Here is a 6,693-nt window from a genome sequence, read left to right as displayed (position 1 = left end):
CAACAGTTGCTTTTGTTCTTGTAGTTGTAGTGGGCTAACTTATTAGGAAAGACTTGTGAAACAGCCAGGTAGAGGCTGTGTTTTCCTGATTTTCATTCTGCTCTATTGCCTAGCTTGTCTCTCTCTAACGGATCCGTGGCCAGACAAATGGGCTCCTGCAGTTTGATTCTACCTAGGAACATGTTTGGAGAATAAAGTAACTTGAAAATAACCTGTTGGCTAGAATCAGTTGAGGAGCAGTCTTCAGTGATCTTGGTCTTCCAATAAAACACTGTACTTCTAAGCCACAGTTTTCTCCAGAGCAATACAGCAGAGAATAATTAAAACCAAGATAGATGCTACCATATAAAGTTATTGATATGAGTTTGTCTGTTGACCAAATAATGACTGCATGCTTAACCTTAGATCTGATGTGACTTCTGTTATGAAATTGGTACGAATCATACCTTCAGTCAGGCTTGAAGGAACCTTGGAGGTCATCCAGGGCAACTCCTGTTCAAAGCAGGATCAACACTGGAGTAAGACTAGGCTGTTCAGGGTTTTGTTCAGCTGGGTCCTGAAGCCTCCAAGAATGGAGGATCCACCACATTTCTGGGTCCCTGTTGCAGTGTTCGTTTTTCCTCTGAGTGAAAAATGTTCTCCTTTTATCTAGATTGAACCACTCGTATTTCACTGTCTCTCATCCTCCTGCCATGCAGCATTGTGAAGAGCCTGGCTCTGCTCGTTCTGTCTTCCTGCTGACCCCCCCCCCGGTTATCCCTACGGCTGAGAAAAGGGCAGTAATTGCTTCCCTCTAGCTACTGACTGTGCTTCTGTTGGCACAGCCCAGCATGCTGTTGGCTTTCCTCGCTGCCTCATATTTAACCTGCCCAATACAAGAAGCAGTGTGAAACTGAGACTGATTTTTCTGTCCCTCAGATACCCAGCAGCCTGTGTCTCCCTTACCATGGGAAGTTTATTCTAAGAAGTCAGGGATATTACTGAAGCTCGTGGCACACAAAGCCAAGGTTTCGGCAAGCAAAGGGAATGGAAACAACCCGTGTGAAATTCCCCATATAAACTTTGCTGCAGGAGGTGTCAGAGGTAATTAATATGCTTCTCCCATGCAGGACTGGGGAGAGAGAAAAGCCTGATAAACGATACCAGTTGACAAAAAAAAGGAAGATAAAAGAGACTGGGGGAAAGCACTGAAGTGAATGGAAATTTGCTGCTGATTCATTAGGGTCATGGTTTCACCTGGTGACTTTGTAGTAGTAAAATGTGCTGAATGTGGCACTGTAGCTACTACAGGGAAGTATCTGTGAAGGGTATTCCCGGATGCTGGAACCCACCTGAGCCAACTGCTGAGAACATCAGCATGAAGCACTGCATTGTGCTATTTCAAACAAGCCTTCTGCCAATGCCTAAGCACGTGCCATTTTAGGGAGTGTTGCAAGTTCACCACGAAACGTAGTACTGTTTCCCTGGCTACACAGCAGCTCAAAGCAGATCTGTACTACTGCTACCAAAAAACATTTTCGCATTCAATGCAGATACATCTGCTAGAATAAAAACAAAAGCTGTGGAGCAAACCCAGGGAAGTTTGAATTAGAAATCTGCCAGAGGAACTGCCTGGCAGCACTTAGCACTTGTCAGTTCCTGCTAAAAGTAATTTGGTTCCTCCTGAAAACATGGTATGAACTCCAGGCTGAAAAGTATGTTTAAAATTAATATCTTTTCACACTAATGGACATAAGTGGAGCACTGATGGTGCAGGGTGCTTAACAGCAGGCAGGACGCTGAATGCTGCACGGGGAGACAGTGGCATGTGATGACAGCGGAGAGTGCTGGGCTAGGGCTGGAAGGGGAAAGGTCTTCATTATGCTGCATGTGGCTTGAAGCAAGAATTTGTGGTTACCCTCCTGTATGAGCTGCTTGAGATGTAGAGCACTTCTGGGGAGCAGGGTCAAAGCAGCTGTGACCACCCCAAGTGATATACGCTGCCCAGGAAAGGCTCCTGTGCCCAGCACAGGAGGTGCCTGCCAAATAATTCCAGGATATTCCAATTGAGAGGGTTGCAGAAAGGGAGAAATGTTGTACAAGGAATTGGTGCAAATCCCAACTGGAAGAGTGAGTGCCATTACTCTGCTACTGTTCACAGGGATTTTAAAAGTTTTTTAGCACTTCCTTGAAATGTCTACCTAGGATAAGCAGCAAAACCCAAAAAACCCACTTTTGAAAACAGACTGAATTGTTCATTGGAGCTGCTTGGTCTAGGATGGTCTAAATATTTTAAATCTCAGATTTAAATATTAGACAAGCCTAATGACCAGAGCCCCATAGGATATTCACTGCATTTATTGTTAGGCTCGAAGTGAGAGATGCTTTACCGTTTCCAAATTGCCTTGCTTTAAGAAGAGATGATACTTTAGATTTGAAACTACATTAGTTTATAGCCTTCATGTGTAATAAACACATTGGGAAAAAAAGTAAAATGGAGTTTCTGTGCTTGGCTTAAGAGAACTTCTGGTAAACATTGTCTCTAGTGGAATTACGTTACTAATAACAATGAAGAGTTGCCAAAAATACATAAATATATCTGTCTCAGGAGGGGAAGCTATTAATGAGATTGTCCTTCTATGAGTAATCCCGTATCCAGACCACCTCCTAAGAGACTACCCTTTGAAGAAACAAGCCTACTGAGAAGTCATGCTGCGTTAGAGAGAGAGTTGTGTGAAGCAATTAACCACAGGAACTGCAATGCTGATTGCAAGTAGCTGCTGATCCGGCAAGGAAAACCGATGTACCAAAACCAAGTGAAGACAGAGGCAAGGCATTAGAGAGTCATGCAATACCATACCATGGAACAAACGATGGGTCACATTGTGCCCCCAGTGGGCAACATGGTGTGTTTCCAAAAACAGCTTGATTTTGTTAAGACATGCTTCGGTTTGTTCGAATAGGTTGGTTCTAGTTTTGTTAACTCATGCCTGAGTTGAGACATAAAAAAGGCAGAAATAAGTAAGAAAGCATGTCAGATTAACACTGTGTCCTGGTTTCAGCTGAGATAGAGCTAATTTTCTTTATAGTGGCTGGTATGGGACTGTGTTTTGGATTTGTGCTGAAGACAGTGTTGATAATACAGAGATGTTTTAGTTGTTGCTGCACCAGTCAAGGACTTTTCAGCTTCCTGTGCTCTGCCAGGTGCAGAAGAAGCTGGGAGGGGGCACAGCCAGGATAGTTGATCCAAACTGACCAAAGGGCTATTCCATACATGACATCATGCTCAGCATATAAAGCTGGGGAAGAAGAAGGAAGGGGGGACATTTGGAGTGATGGCGTTTGTCTTCCCAAGTAACCATTACGCGTGATGGAGCCCTGCTTTCCTGGAGATGGCTGAACACCTGCCTGCCCATGGGAGGGAGTGAATGAATCCCTTGCTTTGCTTCACTTGCGTGCGCGGCTTTTGCTTTACCTATTAAACTGTTTTTACCTCAACCCTCGAGTTTTCTCACTTTTGCTCTTCCGATGCTCTCCCCCATCCCACCTGGGGGGAGTGAGCAAGCAGCTGCATGGTGCTTAGCTGCCGGCTGGGGCTAAACCATGACACACTGACATGCTACTGAAAATAAGGATAAATATAAAAATAAACCACGGTGAAGCAGTGTGTCTTTCAACACAATAGACAATTTCACATCTGACTTTCATTTGAAGGGTATTGTCGTGACTATCCTGTGTTATACATTTTATCCAATGCAAAACTTCTCTAACGCGTAACACTTTTTCAGTGCGGAGCTGGCATGAGAAAGACGCTAAGCAAGCTGGCAAACTTGGCTCTGCGTCTGCTATGAGTTGTAATTTTTCTAAGTTTTCATTCCACTGATGGACTTTCATTCCTGCCAATTTCAAAGTGTGATAGTTTACCAGGAAGCAAAGCCAGTGTATGTATCTTCCTTTGGGCGGTGGGAGGGACAGGTAAGTATACAAGTGGACACATAAATGGGCAGGTAAACGTGAACTGTAATTGAAAATTTTAAGAATTAAAACTAGAATCATGAGAAAATAGCTGATTGTCCATCACAGGGGCTCACTGGAGAGGAAACAGATGAGTGGTAAGAAGGTACGGCTCAGGAGGCAGAGAATGGTGGCAAAGCGACACCGAACGAAGGAAAGCCAGAAGCAGTAAGGCAATGCCTTGCTACAGCAAGAGCTGGCAGGGCAGGCACCACAAGCTGAATGGGAGAGGTGGGAGGGAAATCCAGTTACAATGAATACTGGAGAATTTAGGAGTTGCTCCAAAGCACAATAAACCAGAATTTTGCTGTTTCAAGCACACAAATTCCCATTGTGTGAAGAATTAAAAAAAAGAAAAGAGAAAGAACATAAATGTTGTGAAATTGGGCAAAGGCTTCAGGGAACAACATAAGCACTGAAAACATACTGTATTATCTTACTGTCTATCCAAGCGTATTTACCCTGTTCACTGCAATGGTATTCAAAGTCAGATTTGGCATGTGGGTTTCCCTCTGAAGTAGAGGGGAGGTCTGCTTGTCCTCACTATAATTTTTAATTGAATTTATGTTCAGTCAGCATAACATGATTGCTCTAAAGATGGCTTCTGTCTGCTCATAATAAGGTTAAAACTCAATTAGTAGCTGCAGCATCTAACAATATTTCACCACTTGCCAGAAGGCTCAACCAGCATCTGGCTAGCTGCAAGTAACTGGTTCAGCACACATTTTATTTTGCAGTGGTGATGGGCTCCCCCAGCCAGCATGGCAGTCGCCCTCCCTGGCTGCACCGTCCATGGGACGGGCTGTCCCACAGTGCTTCCTGTGCTGTCTTGCTGCGCAATCTATTCCCTGCACTAAATACTGTATCACAAAAATGTTAACACAAAGTCATTCACACCTTCACTTTGCAGTATTTATCAATTTCTTGAAGATGCACAGCTGCTAGGAAAACTGCTGAGATGATAATAAGGCTTTTGATTTATTTATGTGAGGATTAAGGTTTTTTTATCTAGAAGAAATTAATTTTACAGTAATCAACAACTGTAATAACCAATAAGCTTCATGAAAATCTGCATAACCATTAGGCGACAAAGCCCCAGATGAAGCCTGTTGTGTTCCTTCCTAGGAGTTTTACTTTCCATTTCTGCCCACCTGACCCTGATAAACTCATTTTTGCAGTATACCCTTAGCACAAAACAAATTATAGCTCTCTTTCTCTCCTCCTTCCTTTTAAGGCGTGCCAAGTTTTCCCATTATCCGTATCTTATTATTTACCCAGAAAATTATCAAACATGGGTAGTTATGTGATGGTGTCAATACTTACCTGAAATATCAATTTTAGTGTCTATATAGATGACTGACCTTGGTTGTATGTACTGTGTAACTTGATTAAGAGCAGGTAAATAACAAATATGTCATGTTGTGAATTATTACAGAAGATGGATAGACATTTGTAAGTTGAAGACATCCAGGAGAAAAGAGGACTTGGAAGATATAAATAAAAATTCTGCCAGCAAAGGAACACTTAAAACTGTATTGTCTTGCATTTTATATTTGGCCACATAAACTGTAACAATAATTCACTCAAAAAAAAAGCCTTAAACATAGTTCAAATCATTTTGTCAAGGTCTACTACTTTCAGTCTACTTTAAGTACAAATTTTGGAGAGAAAGCGTAAGTGTCCTTGGGACACTTTGCATTTCCTTTATGAAACTTCCAGTCATTCCTGTAGAGGAGTTGTATGAACAACTTGTCCTTTAGATGTGTTTTCCTTTTGTGCCCCCTTCACAGCTATTTATCTGATCAGTGCTTTCGTTTATACTTATATTCTATTTTTAATGAAAACTGTTGGGCAGGGATCACCAAAGGGCTTCCTACATACGCATAAAGTTTAATGCTGTCCTCTGCCATTAATGTCAAGTGCAATTACTTTCTTTGTGCTGGTATCTTTATAGGCCTGAAGATTAACCTGAGGAAGGTGTAGCACACTGTCTTCAAGGCCGGGATAATCTTTTATGTCCCCATGACGCCTCACACTGTGCAGCTGCAAAGGTGTCTGCTTCTATCACCAGTTTTCTTGACAATCACCCGGGAATCTTGCAGATGGATGTTGATTTTATCCTGTTTCCCTTCCTGTCAGGTAGATCTCCTGTTGCAGACACCCCATGGCAGGTGGCCCTAGCAGAGGGCTAGGCCCCCCAGCTGGGGCGGCGTCCAGCGCAGCAATGCTTTCCCTGTACACCGGGAGAGGTGACCGGAGCCGCCACGGGGCTTCCAGGAATGCCCGGCGCCTTGTCGGAGCACACCGGCACCAAGACAGCCCTCTGCCTCGCACCTCAGCGGCAGCCGCGGCCCCGGCGAGCGCCTCCCCTAAGATGGCGTCGGGGGCGATCGGCGCAGAGGGGCGGTGGAGAGGGGGCGTGGCCTCGGGCGGGGGCGCGGCGGCCGCGCGTGTTGGCAGCGGTGCCGGGGACAGCGCCCCGCGGCCCCGCCCCGCCGTGACCTTAGCGCGCGCACCGGGCGCCGCGGCCGTTGCGGCGCACGGCTCACGTGACGCAGGTAATGGTCCGCCGCCCCGGCGCTCCCTCGGCGCGGCCTGTGCCACGGGCGGGGGCGGGGGCGGAGGCGGCGCTGGCGCTGTCCACGGACGGGCCGGAGCCTCCCGGTCCCCGCAGGTCTGTCAGCCCCGGCGAGGGGCGGG

The sequence above is a fragment of the Mycteria americana genome, chromosome 6, assembly GCF_035582795.1.
Source record: "Mycteria americana isolate JAX WOST 10 ecotype Jacksonville Zoo and Gardens chromosome 6, USCA_MyAme_1.0, whole genome shotgun sequence".
In the NCBI taxonomy this organism is placed as follows: domain Eukaryota; kingdom Metazoa; phylum Chordata; class Aves; order Ciconiiformes; family Ciconiidae; genus Mycteria; species Mycteria americana.
The sequence above is the reverse complement of the archived record's forward strand: the minus strand, read 5'-3'. Positions refer to the sequence as shown.